Source organism: Mesocricetus auratus, unplaced genomic scaffold (assembly GCF_017639785.1).
Source record: "Mesocricetus auratus isolate SY011 unplaced genomic scaffold, BCM_Maur_2.0 Super-Scaffold_100010, whole genome shotgun sequence".
NCBI lineage: Eukaryota > Metazoa > Chordata > Mammalia > Rodentia > Cricetidae > Mesocricetus > Mesocricetus auratus.
Window position 1 is genome coordinate 28,861,119 of NW_024429194.1, and position 15,450 is coordinate 28,876,568.

Genomic DNA, 15,450 nt, shown 5'->3' on the forward strand with positions numbered 1-15,450 from the left:
GCAGGGATTACCTACCCGTTTTTTTGGGCTGATTCCTCCCATCTCAGTTAACCTGGTCAATATAATCCCTCACAGGCAGTCAGGCCCAGAGGCATCATTCCTAGGCATTCTAACCCTATCATATTGACAATATTAACCATCCCATGAGCATTGGTAGTCTGCAAGTGGAGACTGTTAATATTAGGAATTTCAGTTTGCAGTCTTGAAATCATAGTCACAAGGGACACACATGTTCTCTGTTGCCCAAATACTGGAGTTTGGGGATTAGGTGTACACTCATGATTAAAAATAGATGGAGGCTGTTAGTGCCTATGCCGTTGGTTGTTCTGTCCAGGAAGTTGTCTCCTGTGCTGATGCGCTCAAGATTACCTCTCACTTTCTCTTATATCAGGTTCAGTGTATCTGGATTTATGTCGAGGTCTTTGATCCACTTGGAGTTGAGTTTTGTGCGGGGTGTTAGATATGGATCTGTTTGCAATCTCCTATATGCAGACATCCAGTTAGACCAGCACCATTTGTTGAAGATGCTTTCTTTTTTCCATTGTATAATTTTGGCTTTTTTGTTGAAAATCAGATGTTCATAGGTGTGTGGATTTATGTATGGGTCTTTGATTTCATTTCATTAATCCACCTATCTGTTTTTATGCCAGTACCCTGCAGTTTTATTACTATACCTCTGTAGTAGAGTTTGAAATCAGGGATGGTGATACCTCTGGAAGTTCTTTTGTTGTACACAATTGCTTTAACTATCCTGGTGTTTTTGCTTTTCCATATGAAGTTGAGTACTGTTCTTTCAAGGTCTGTGAAGAATTGTGTTGGGATTTTAATGGGGATTGCATTGCATCTGTAGATTGCTTTTGGTAAATTGGTCATTTTTTTCTGTGTAAATCCTACCAATCCATGGAACATGGGAGATCGTTTCATCTTCTGATATCTTCAATTTCTTTCTTCAAAGACTTGAACTTCTTGTCATGCAGGTCTGAAACTGGAGGTTTCTCTCCTGCCTGACAGTTCCCAAATAACCATTCTGAGGCAATATTAATTATAAATGTTCGGCTGATGGCTCAGGCTCTTACATTTAAATTAATCCATTTTCTATTAATCTAAGTATTGCCATGTTGTTCCTTGGGCAGCTGGATGGCCTCTCTCAGACTCCACCCTTCTTCACTTGTATTTCTGTTTGGATTTCCCACCTGGCTCTATCCTCTACCTTGCCACAGGCCAAAGCAGTTTTATTTATCAACCAATGAGAACAACACATATTCATAGCATACAGACGGACATCCCACACCACAGGTCTTTCACTTGCTTGGTTAAATTTACACCAAGAAAGGACTGTAGGAGCCAGAGTGGTCAAGGACACCACACACACACACACACACAAAACCTCTCAGAATCAGCTAACTTTGGCTCACAGGAGCTCACAGAGACTGAACCAACAAGCATGGGACTGACCTAGGCACTCTGCATATATGCTACAATTGTGTAGCTTAGTCCTATTGTGGGAATCCTAACAATGGGCATAGAGGCTGTCTCTTACTCTTTTACAGGCTTTTGGGACCCTACTCCTCATACTGGATCACCTTGTCCAGCATTAATACATGGGGAGTTTAGTCTTACTGCAACTTGATATGCCATGTTTTATTGATACTCACAGGAGACCTGCCCTTTCCTAAACAGAAAGAGAGGAGGAGTAGATTAGGGGTGGGAACAGAAGTGGTGGGCGTGGGGAGGACCTGGGAGGAGAGGAGAGAGGGGAAAGTGTGGGATGATAGATATATAAATAAAAAGTTTATTAAAACATGGAAACTGGAGAGATGTCTCAAGAGAGCTTGCTGCTCTTACAGAAGGCACATGTTTGGTCCTCAGAACCCACATTGGGCAGCTTTACAGCTCCCTGTAATTCTGGCTCCATAGGATCTAATTGCCTCTTCTAGTCTTCACCAGAACATACATGCATATGGTATACATTCATACAGACATACATACGCATAAAATAAAAATACATATTTTAAAAAGTATTTGATTCTGTGACCATAATTCTCTTGGATAGGTGCAATATGAGAATATACATGTTTATTTAACTGCAGCCTTTTCTTTTCATTTCTTCTCCCTCATTCCCTCTCTCCCTCTCTTCCTTCCTTCTTCCCTCCCTCCTTCCTTCCTTTCTTCCTTGGATAGAACCCAGGGCCTTAAGGATGCTTATGAGGCAAGTGATCTTCTAGGTGGTACACTCCCAGCCCCCAGCAAGATCTGTCAAGACCTGGAACACTTACACCCAACTGGAGAGAAAGCCTAGCTGAGGCCCAGAAAGGTCTTGTGGAAATGCGTGCAGTCTAGTCTGGGTCTGTGAGCTCTGCTGAGAACACCAAGGAAAGTAAGGAGAATTGCAGATGGATAATGACGGGAATTCTGAATTGATTTTTTTCTGTCCATTAAACATCAAAATAGTCTCATTGTATTTCCTCCCTACCTCACAGATTAAACTTTGATCTTAGAGAATAGTGTGAGGGACTTAATGTTGATATGACTTTCTATAACAAAGCCTTTTTCAAAAACCTAATTTCAGTTGAACAATTGAGTTGCCTATGAAAGCACAGCAGGGAGAAGTTTTAAATTTTCCTTCTACCTTTTGACGTTATCATGATTTCTTTAACATAAAATACAGGTGAGGATATGAGTCTGTGGAAATAATAAAGAATATTGAGATGTTCAAATATGCACCTTACAAAATTGGCTTATAAAATAATGTACTCTTAAAATGTCACCCACTCTCTCCTATTCAGTGTAAGAATCCAATTTACATTATGGGATGGAAATGTCAGTGGAGCGGGTTGAGATTTAAAACTCTCTTTATATGTGACCTTAAACACGGTGGCTCTCCGATCCTCTGGTGACTTACCTACTGTAACAGAGCTTGTTAGAAAGAACCCTGGTAATATATATGAAAATATCTGATGTTATTAAGTGCTGTAAATGCAGAAGAGTTTTTATTATTGTATTATATTTTATAGTTTGCTATATATTATAATATAAATGGAATTGGTCCTTCAGGCCTACAGTTTAGAAAATGTTATGAGACAAAAGTTATTTTATGAGACAAGTTTCAGTAAAATCAATGAGATCGTAAAAATAAAAATTACAAATTTACATGACTATTTTTTCAAACTATCTATGCTACTTGTTTTACCTAACAGGAAGATGATGTATAGTAAATAACAAAATACATCATAAAGTTTGATAGATTATATCCAACAGAATAAGTTATGGTCTGAGGGTGATGGCGTTTGCCTATAGTCGGAGTACTTTGGAAGGGAAACAGAGCCAAGGCTCACATCGAGTTTTCTGTTGATTAGAAACTTCATTTCCTTGTCACGGACCATCTTTACACGTTTGAGAAACAACTCAGGGCTGTCTGCCTTTCTGGAACCTTCCCCTTCTCTCCTTTCTGTTCTTTCTTCTCTTCAGCCATTACTCTTTCTTTCCTTCTACTTATTCCCCTCCTTTCCTTCCCTCTCCTTCTTCTTCTGGGTTAATTTAATACAATGTTTTCTTATTTCCCACTTATTTGATTTTAAGGATCCACAGTGGTGGGAGGTTGGGGGAGATGGGGGTTTGTCTTATTGTGTAGTTCAGGTTGACCACAAACACAGTGGAGAAAGAGACAGAACTATCTGGCGTTTCTTCTTTAAGGCCACTAGTTGAAACATCAGGGTCCCTTCCCAAGACCTAGTAACCTCCAAAGACTTTTCCAGATTCCATCACACTGAAACTCATCCAAGGGTGTTGTTAGAATCTCTGTGTGAATTGAACCTAACATCCTCATATGTCATGGTATTCCCCCTCTACCCCCTTCCTCTCTCCCTTCCCTTCTTCCTTCTCTGCTACAGTGACCCTTTGGAATTTTATCTTGCTTTACACAATAATCCAATAAATCAATTAATCAAATTAAACATGACTGAATTTCAGCAGGATTTTTTTTATTTTTTTACATTTAAAAGAAACTTTAATTTTGACTGTGGGAGAAAAGTTTTCCAAAGAGAATAGCAAAATCCTTCGATGAGCATCAACATTATTTACATTTTTATTTTTTATTATTAATTTTTTTATTTTTAAGTTTAAATTTAGATTAGAAACATGGTTGGTTCACAAGTCAGTTCCAGGTCCCTCTCCCTTTCCATCCCCTCCTCCCGTGCCCTCCCCCCAACTTCCCCATTATCCCCTCATTTCCCCAGGGAGGGTGAGGCCCTCCATGGGGGTGTCCATAGTCTGTCATTTCATCCAGGGCAGGTCCTAGACCCTCCCCCCAAGAGTTCAGGGTGAGAGCTCATCTCACATTGTTGGATGGGAGTCCAAAGTCCGTGTGTATACTCGGGATGAATACTGATCTACTGCCCAAGGCTCAATAGATTACCTAGGCCTTCAAAATGACACCTCCATTCAGGGGGTCTTGATCAGTCCCATGTTGGATTCCCAGGCTGATGCCTGGGATTCAAGAGTTGACCTTTGTCAGGTCAGCTGTTTCTGGGGGTTAAACCAGCCCAGTCTTAATCCCTTTGGTCATCAGTCCTCCCTCTCTGTTACTGGCTTTCTTGAGTTCAGCTCAGTACTTAACCGAGGGAGTCTGCCTTTTCTTCCATCAGCCACTGAATGAAGTTTCTGTTTTCCAGACTCTCTGGCCATGGGATTGTAGGCTGGCACTCCCCAGATCTATGTCTAAAATCCATATATGAGAGAATACATGCCATGTTTCTCTTTTTGTGACTGCGTTACCTCACTCAGGATGGTTTCTTCTAGTGTCATCCATTTGCCTACAAATCTCAGGATTCCATTGTTTTTTTCTTCAGCAGGATTTTTATGAGTTTGTTTTATTTTATTCAAAGCTTGTCACCAGAAGTTACATGCTCTAAATTTTTGGGCTGCTGGAATGTGGGCAAACTTTCCCCACTCCCACCTTGGTTTTACCAAGAGGAGACATATAGCAGATATTATATTAGATACATTAAAAACTGGCTTAGGCTTAGGAGTCATGAGAAGGAGAGCCCACTGGGAAGACAGGGCTACAACGTCTATCTCCTTGGGTCACATGGTTCATCACTTTCTCCACAAATACACTCACTGCTCCTTTTAATACGTTGAATCAGTCGGGCGTTGGTGGCACACGCCTTTAATCCCAGCACTGGGAGACAGAGGCAGGCAGATCTCTGTGAGTTCGAGGCCAGGCTGGTCCACAGAGCAAGTTCTAGGATAGCCTCCAAAACAATACAGAGAAACCCTGTCTCGAAAAACAAAAAGAAACAAACAAACAAACAAACAAACAAAAAACATTGACACTGAACCACCATTGAGGGTGAAGGTCTCTCTGATTTTCATACACACTCCCAGAGGCTGCATTCCATAATACCAGATAATCATTTCTGCCTTGTAAATAAGAGCAATGAAATTTATGCACTGAATATTTTGCTAGATGCTACCCTAGGAATTTGCAATGAAGACAAACATAACTGTATGCCTTGCTTGGGGTTAATTGCCCATCTAGATAGAAGTAACTAGGCTTCCCCTGCTCCCAGCCTCTCCCTCATAATGATTATAGCAAACACAGAATCACGGGTGGCCAGAAACTTTCTTCCGTCTAGCTCTCCCTTTGTTTTTCCTCTGCATTTTTAAAACTTAATTTATTTTTTACATTCCAATCCCAGTTCCTCCTTCCTCCTCTCCTCCCACTCCCCTCTCCCCCCTGCCCTAGGAAGTCTACTAAGTCTGTCCCATCATCTCATTATAGCTCTCCCCTTTCAAACCAGTTACTTTCCCCAATTATTGTTTTCTCAATTTGGCCACGGACAGCTGAGGTATGCAAGGGAGCCTTCAGATGGCCCGGAGATGGGTTTTATAGCTGTTTCTAGTTGCCCTTGGTTGACATTTAAAGAAAACTGATGATTGTGCAACTGTCACCTTTGCAGTGGCCTTACCAGTCCCAACACCTCCTGGGAAGAAGTGTCAGTGTTGTGGTTTCTACCCAGACACTTTGTTCCAGCTCTGAGGCTCTTTGGAGGTCCAAGCCACAGCTGGTCCACACCAGTCACTAGCAAGGCTTTTCTATTTATTTATTTAAATTAGAAACAAGCTTGCTTCACATGTCATTCCCAGCTCCGTCTCCCTCCCCTCCTCCTACATACCTCCAGCCCCCTAAGTCCCCCCATCCAATCCCCACTGGACTCTCCAGGGAGGGTGAGGCCCTTCATGGGGGATCTCCAAAGTCTGCCGTAGCATCTGGGGCAGGGCCTACGCTCTCCCCCATGTATCCAGGCTGAGAGACCATCCCTCCATGTGGAATGGGCTCCCAAAGTCCATTTGTATGCCAGGGATAAATACTGATCTAGTACCCAAGGCCCCAAAGATGGCTGAGGCCTCCTCACTGACATCCATGTTCAGGGGGTCTGGATCAGTCCTATACTGGCCTCTCAGCCATCAGTCTGGGGTCCATGAGCTCCCTCTTGTGCAGATAGCTGTTTCTGTGGGTTTCACCTGCCTGGTCATGACCTCTTTGCTCCAGGAGCTCAGTTCTAGCAAGCCTTTTCTGAGTTCTTCTACCAAGCAGCAGCCCTGGGTACTTGGGAAGGGTTGGCTGCTTCAGGCCTTGGGGATTTGAACTGATTGTTGCAGTCTCTCACCAGACATTTCTCGTGTATGTGTGAAAAGAATGGCAGCACATGCTGAGCACACCTAAAATGAACCTCACAGGAGCCCTCTGCGAAAGTGCAAAATGCAAATATGTTTTGTCCGTTTTGCCCTACAAAACCAACAAAAAACCAACCGACCAGAGGAAGGACGGCCTGAGGAAGGGAAACCGGGTTGGGATCTATTTCCCAAGAGACACGGGGAACAAGTCTCCTCTGTAGGTGACTCAGCACATCAGGAGGCCATCAATTCTGCCCTCAGGCACACCCGTGCAGGCCCAGGTGAGTCAGGTCACTGAATGCTGTGTTTCTGAGAAAAGGAACGAGGCAGTTAAGTCTGCATCCTGGGCATTGCCCCCACAGCTGGGTTTTGTTGTGAATGTTATTTAGGAATGAGGTAGAAGTCTAACTGAGTCCTGGGCAGCCATTTTTAGGTATGAAATGTTGGTGAGCACCGACATCTCCTCATGCCGTGGGGTGGAACATAGTCATCCTATGCTGTGCTCATGTAAAGACGGCAAGTTCTGTGATCACGGTGGTACCCTAGGGACACTTACGCAGGAAGCTCTGGCAGTGGATCAAAACCGGAAAGGTGTATACTGAGGGGTTTGGGGCGGCTTAACCAGCTCGGCTGACAGAGTGCTCACCCAGCTTGTACAAAGCCCTGGATCCCCTCTCCATGGCTGCATAACTGGGTATGATGGTACATGCCTGTACTGGTATTTGGGCGGAGGAAGAGGAGGCAGTCGGATCAGCAATTCAAGGTTGTACTTGACTGCATTGTGAGTTAGAGGCCAATATTGGATACACAAGACCCTGACTAAGAAAAGAGACAAAGGCAATAATGGAGGGAACTAATGTGTCCTCAGTTGTCCCACAATAATGTGACACTGTGACGAGTTCGTTCACTTCAGATGAAAGGAAGAGAATCCAGGAAGAGTCTCCAGTGATGACGGATAACTTAAAGTTCCTTGAGAAAACTGTCCCAAGCCCTGGGTATTGCACAAACAGGTAAATAATGCCTCTGTCACTCCACAGCATTCCTTCTTTGTTTTTTGTTTTGTTTTGCTCGTTTGTTTACTTGTTTGAGACAGGCTTTCTCTGTATAACAGCTCTGGCTGTTCTGGAACTCCATCTGAGACCCACCTCTCTCTGCCTCTCGAGTGCGGGACTTAAAGGTGTGCACCACCACAGCCGGGCTGTTTTTTTTTTTTAATTTATTTTTTAAGTAATTTATGTATATGAATGCTTTGTCTGCATGTATGCCTGCACGACAGAAGAGGGCATCAGATCCCATTATAGAAGATTGTGAATCGCCATGTGCTGGGAACTGAACTCAGGACCTCTGAAAGAATAGCCAGTGCTCTTAACTGCTGAGCCGTCTCTCCAGACCTTCCCAGCCTTCCTTTTGAACTCTCAGCAGCTGTGGCAATCTGCACAAGATTGAGTCCACCATCACCCTCTCATGGAGTGTGGAGGAACTCAGGAGGCCCCACACTACACAGTCATGAGAAGGCCAGTGAGCCCGATCACCTGCCATAGGGTGAATAGCCCTGGAGCAGGGGGAGACAGGGACCACTCTGTCTTGAGAGAGAAAAAGTGTGGACACTCCTAGCTGGTGATTTTACTTTGTAGACAATGGGAAGCCTGAGTGAGAAGGAGCGAGCCTGTAGCACAGAGTCAAGTCACCAGAGAAAGCGGGAAAAGGAGTCACTTAGGCGCTCCTTCTGGGTTACCAATGGCCATGCAATAAAACCTTTGTTTGGCATGACAGGAGCTGAATCAGGGGTTGCCATGGGGAGGCATGCAGAGCCCTGAGCATCTTAGACATGGGGCTTAGCAATCACTGGCAGAGCCAGAGTTTATAGACACCGGGCCCCGGAACTAAGATAAGGGGAATCTATCTGTAGTGGGATGCATAGTTCCTTGGCAAGATAAGGATAACCAAGGTGAACACTCAGAATGTCTCAGGTAAGACTGGCCCTGTGGTGTTGACTGTAGTCGTTAAAGACACAATGCCTACTATCATAGCCATGAAGTCTGAATTCCTGAATGGTCAAAGTCTATCCAACCATACCATAATATTGAAAGATTAAATCCCCAAGTTGGAATCCTTCAAGTAGGCACTACACTTTGAGTCAAAAACAAAAGGGAAAAGCTCTGTGGAAAAGTGACAAATAAAGCCTGTCTGTGCAGACTTCCAGGCCTCTATGGTTAGCTAGTGGCAAGCTCCATCCTCTGACCCCCAGGCAGGCTTTGTTTGTACAAGTAAGGCGTCTTCACAGACAACAAAGGGGCTGGAGAGATGGCCTAGGGGTTAAGAACACTGGCTGCTCTCCCAGAGGTCCTGAATTCAGTTCTCAACACATGGTGGCTCACTACCATCTATAATGGTATCTGATGCCCTATTCTTGCATTCAGGCATTCATGCACACAGAGAACTTTCGACCAAAAAAAAAAAGTGATAACAAATGGAATTCTGGGGGAGAGGCTGGCCTGCTTTGGTTGTACAATGGAGTTATATGCCATGTAAGGTGAAACGGATACCCAGAAACTGGTGTCTGGTCAGCATTCTATAGCTGTGAAGAGATGCCATGGCCAAGGCCACTCTTGTAAGAGATATCATTTAACTGGAGGCTTGCTTATAGTTTCAGAGGGCTGGTCCAGTGTCATCATGACAGGAAGCATGGCAGTATGCAGGCAGGCACTGGAGCAGTAGCTGAGAACTACATCCCAATCCAAAGGCAGAGAAAGAGAGAGATAGCCACTAATCCTGGCTTGGACCCCTGAAACCTAGAGCCCACCCCCCAGTGACACACTTCCTCCAATAAGGCCACACCTACTCCAAAAAGGTCACACCTTCCAACCTTCTCAAGTAGTGCCACTCCCCAATGACTAAGCTTTCATGCATATGAGCCTACGGGGGCCATTCCTATTCAAACCACCACGCCTTGAGAGGTGCTAGTCTGGGTGTAGTTGTATTTCCAGAGGAAGTTAACAACATGGATTAACCAAGCAGTGGCCAGCTTTGAAATGGACGGCGTACGTGCGGAGCATCGGTAGGTCACGCTGTTCTCCACGTTCACAAGTGTGGAGTGTTTGGTGATGGCTGAAGTGAGATTCAAAGTACAAGAAATTATTCCTGCCAAAGTCAGTTAGTACGACCTTGACATGTCATGTGTTACTTCATGCTTGCCTTCCAAAATGCCTTTCATCAGAGAACAGGCAGGATTCAACAAGCTCCGAGTCTCTAAGAACCGATGATGTTTGTTCCAGTGTTCCAAATGTGCTTGATGCTCCACCGTTTTTGATTGGTTGACTGACTGCTAAAAGGAGATACCTCGGTACGCAGAAAAACCAGCACCCCTGAGTTTCATGAGGGCCAGCTCTTTCAAAACTCTACCCATTGTTGCTTTCAATGCCCTACTAGAACCAGAAATTCTAGCACTTAGCATGGATTTACTAACTTAAGGTGAAGCAGCCTGAAGTGTCTACTGCACAAACACAAGGTTCTAAGGTCCCTAGAGCCCAAGGTAGGTACAGTGGTGTGCACTTGTCATCTTGGTACTGAGGAGGTTGAGGCAGGAGGATTACTGGAGCTTGTTGGCTAGTCAGTCTATCAGAGATGGTGAGCTCCAGGTTCTGTGAGAGATCTTGCCTCAAAAAGTAAGGTGGAGAATGACAGTTAGATGTCCAGCGTCAAACTCTAGCAAGCACCCACGAACGCATATACATAGTTGCACATGCACAGAGCACATGCAACGGCGGAGAAGCGGTTTGTGAATGCTCCCCTGACATGATCAAGTAAACAATGTTTCATGTGAGTCTCTAAACCATAGAGACAAATTTGGAATTGGAGGTGTTTAAGGCTTCCAATAGTCAAATTTGAGGTAAATGCAAGCAAGTTTTATGTTTTTTTCCCTACTCACCCTAATGTGTTTGGCAGAAAGTTTGGACGAGCTGATTACACCTGAGACACAGCGGGGATGGAAACAGGTTTGAAAGTGTGTCACTTGTCTGCAATGACAGCCCATCACCAGATGCAATTCCAAGAGCCATGGTGCGACCAGGTTGCATTTGCCCAGAGAAACTAGTGAACTGACTGCCTTGCTTGGTCACCACAGGCACGGCAGGGTGCCAAGAGCCTTGCTTCTTGTGTTGCCTTCACAGTCAGCATTGTTTCTGCCACATGGGATGAACTCTTACCTGCCTGAACAGCCCAAAAGGAAAGGCCAGAAGCTGGGAAACTGAACAGGAACTGTCAGTGCCCGTCAGACCACTGGCGAATTCTGGCAAGAGCTGTATCTTGTAGAAAATTAATGGTAATATATTCTTTTTATTCATCACAAATTCACTCTTAAGTAGGGGAAATGGTAACCCACGGAGGCAGTCAAATTACATAAAAGAAGAATAAGGAAATCTTGGAGTACTTTGGTTAATTTCTGCTGTGACCTGGGCTGCAACGTCCAAGAAACATTACGCTATCCCAAGGCCACGTCAGTCGGCAAACAGACACAAGCAGCCCACAGATGCGATTGTGTTTTACAAACAACATCATTTCTCTCTTAGGCTGTGTGCAGTCAACACTCATGATTCTATTGCAGCAGAGAGTTCTTCTCAAGTGGCAAACGGCTTACCCAAGTTAATGAAGAAAGAGTTGGGTACTTTAAAGAGAACAACTTTAAGTCTTTGTAAATACTAAGATTAGTATCGAAAGGCTTGATTGTATATTGTAAAGAAACAGAAAAGATGAGGGAAAATAGCCGTGTTGGATTCCACCAGCAGTGGGGGAAACTCTTCCTCAAATTGACTCTTCTTAGACCTTCTGCACCAGCCAGTCTCTTCCATAATCCCCCATATTTATGTGGAACATATATTTGATGCTTTTAAGGGGTGATGAGTCCATAAAGGCCAAAGATGATCATTTTGATCATTTTGATACTACTATATTTATCTGCTATGATTTTAATGTGGCAGGCCCCCCACAGACTCATGTGTTGGTGACTTTGTCCCCAGTATGGATGAGGGGGAACAAGACCACTACAGCAGGTCTTCTCAGCTCCTATTATATGAATCCACTTGTTACAAAGGATCCAGTGCCAGACTTGTCACATGTGGGGAAATCCAAGATCATGACTTATTGGGGCTGCCTAAGCCAATATATCCTAAGATCAGGACAGCCACCCACCCTAGAGTTGGTTCAGTTCTAGATGTTGAAACAAGGGACCAAGATTATTCTGAAAGATTTATAGAAAGACAATCCAGTCAAGTGGGCAACAGTAGGTTCTCCTCTAAGATCCTTGGTCTTCCTAGCACCAAGTAGTTGCCTAGGCTTCTAGACCAGACACGATTTCCTCCATATTGGCCTTAAGTCCAGTTAGACAGCTGTTGGTTACCGCCGAGATGTGCCACAACTGAACCTTTAGGTATGATTTGCCACACCAGACATTGCTATGGTTCATGGGCAGCACCGCTGGGTGGATCTACTGACAGCCTGTTAAGCGCTTCTGGTGCTGTGAGAGGGAAACAGCGGGAAGGAGGCTTTCAACTTAGATCCAGCTGGAATACTCGGATTCCTGTGTCTGAAGTGTGGGTTGTCTTCTGCGATAGGGACCAACCCTCAACCTCCGAGAGGCAGCCAAGGGCAACAGCAATAGCCTATGTTGTTTGGGGGTCACTTGGACTATCCTCACCAACAGCTCACATGGAAGTTCTTCACATCTGGCACTGCGATTTTTTTGTTAGTCTCTGGCTCTTACAGGGAACATTAATGCATTAATAAATGCTTTATTTATTAAGGCAGTAATAAATGCTGTAACCTCATTTTGTATGTATATGCAACACAACATAATATATACATGCAATCCATTGATATATGTATTATATGTAACTTTATTTTACCAGAGCCCATTTGTACTCTAAAAACTTACCTTTATGCCATAGAAGTGCAACCCCCCCTTAAGAAGTGTTTCTTTGTCACAGATGGAGACCAGTGAAGGAAACCACAATGCAGGAGTCGGCCGATTGTGGGTACATAGCCCGATAGATATACCTACAGTACAACTCCCGCACGTAGGGATCAGGGAACTTAACTCCAAAGAAGGGCAGAAAGGTGTAAGGACCGGAGACGGGGGAAGTCTGCTGTGGATCTGCGTCTGTACCACGGCAACTCCAGACAGACGTGATAGCATGGCAGGAGGAGATCTCAGGGGGTCCAGAAACTCTAGGCAGCTGGTGATGCTGAGAGAAGGATGGCTGGTCTCCAACTGGGTGAGCTCCCTAATTGTATCCGACACAAAATAATCATTGGAATCATATATGCACAAGCTATGCTAAATGGACTCAGCAGGTGGTATTTATATATTTATGCATGTATGTAACAGTAATTGTCAAAGAAAAAGAGGATATCAATTTGAGGGGGGCCATGGGAGGTGCTGGAGGGAGGAGGAAGTGATGTAATTATATCTTAATTAATACATAAAGAAACAAGAATCCGTGGGCTTCCTGTAGATCAGTGTCAGAAAGTACTCGCTCGACGGATTCAGTTTCACTGAAAACATGTCTTGACCTTTACAGGAAAAGGGTTGTTAAAGTCAGTGACACATTCTTGCTATTTCATTGAGTAGTCACAGGGTCCCTTGGGCGTTGCGAGCAGCGTCTGCAGTAAACGAGTGGGAGCCTATCGCCACCTTGTGGGTAGAAATGGAAATGTTTTCATTCTGCGATGTGATGTAATTCTTTTAACTATGGATTCCTGTCTGTCGTTTGCGCTCTGTAAGTTCTTTCACAGCGTGATTTGCTTCTCTGCGCAATCTGCAATCATTTTTAGTAAATTAGAAAACCGCAGCTTTAACTTCCAAAGGGCGAAAAGGGACCCACTCAAAGCTATTAAAAGTCAGGCCTCCTTCCGCCCTCATCTCTTCGCAGGTGTACCGAATTCAGTAACCTTGGTATCTATCGCCGAAATTAGCCAGACACTTGCCAGATGGAGCGGGAGAGATTCAGACAGTTTAAGACATTTTCTTCACAGATAAACATTTTAAATTTCTCCCAATTAACTTTCAGGAAGACAGTGTCGGTGTTTCTGATTTGATTCAGCGTATCTGGGACAGGGCCGAAGACAGGGACATTGTAACATCAGACTATATATTTTGAAAAATTTATCTAGGGAGAACACTCCCAACTACTGGAAGTTAGAACAAACACCGATTTAAAAAACACCTAAAATATTTCATTCATCAAAATTAATGTAAACATTTTTAATGTATTTTATTTTTAAAGATTTATTTTATTATACTTGGCTACATAAAGCCATTTTAATGGAAACATGTAGTACACTTTGAGTATATTCTCACTTTTAATGCTTCACAAAGTAGCTTTTATTTCCAAATCTGGAAAGTTATAGATTGTAAAGTTTACTTATCCCTATGTAGTTCTCACTGGAGTTTTTTAATATTTTATTTTAATTTATGTGTATATGTCTGCTTGTTGGTGCACGCATACGGCAGCAATGTCTATAGAGGACAGAAGAGGGCGACAGACTCCTTGGTGTGAGCTATTTTTAGAGGCTCTGAGAAAACCTGGTTCTCTGTAGGAGCATGGGGGCTCTTATCAGTGATCCTCCTCTCCAGCATCCTCACCGGTTTCTGCCATCAGTAATCACTTTGCCTATGTAATGACCAAGTGCCTTTGAGCACCGCCTGTAGGCTCCCATGACAACGTTTTGCTAGAAGGTTGTCCTTATAATGTTTTGATCTTTTGTCATTCCTAGTTTGACCCTTTTTGTCACCATCATACCCTTTCATCTCTAATACCCATTAACATCTCCCATTTAAAAATTAGTGTGTAATAGTTGTACAGAATGGTGGTTTTCACTGCCAGATATCCTGTGTATCCTGTGCTTTAAGCATACTTGTTAGCTTATACTCTTGTCACCTGCTCCATCGCTTCAATGTTTCCCTCTATTTTCACATACATTTTAGGAAGTTTAGATGTGATGCAGGAGGTATCTTAGTGTCTTAGTTAGGGTTTCTATTGCTGTGGAGAGACACCATGACCACAGCAACCCTTATAAAGGAAGAGCGTTGAGTTGGGAGGCTTAGTTCATTATCCTCATGGTGGGACAAGGTGGTATGCAGGCAGACATGGTGCTGGAGAAACAGCTGAGAGCCCTACATCTTGACTCACAGGTGGCAGGAAGTGGTCTGAGTCACCGTGCACAGCTTGAGCATAGGGGACCTCAAAGACCACCCCCACGAAGGGTCTAGGTCCTGCCCTGGATGAAATGGCAGACTCTGGAGATCCCCCCAAGGAGGGCGTCACCCTCCCTGGGGAATGATGTGGGGATTGGGCGGGGAGCTGAGGGGGCTGGTGGAGGGACAAGGGAGGAGAGGTGGGAGAGGGAGCTGGGACTGACATGTGAAACATTCATGTTTCTAATTTAAATAAAAATGTATATTGAGAAAAACAAAAGACCACCCCCACAGTGACACACTTCCTTCAACAAGGCCACACCTCCTAATAGAGCCACTTTTTATGAGCTTATGGGGGCCAATTACATTCAAACTACCACAGGAGATAAAGATGATTTTTTTAAAAATTTGTCTTAGTTTAGTTAACAAGAGAATCTCTTGTCCCATTCCTTCTCTTTCAAAGGACATGATTTTATTCTTCTCAATGGATAAATACTATCACTGTGTGTGTATGTGTGTGTGTGTGTATGTGCGCGCACACGCATGTGTGCCAAATTTTTGTATCTATTCATCTACTAAAG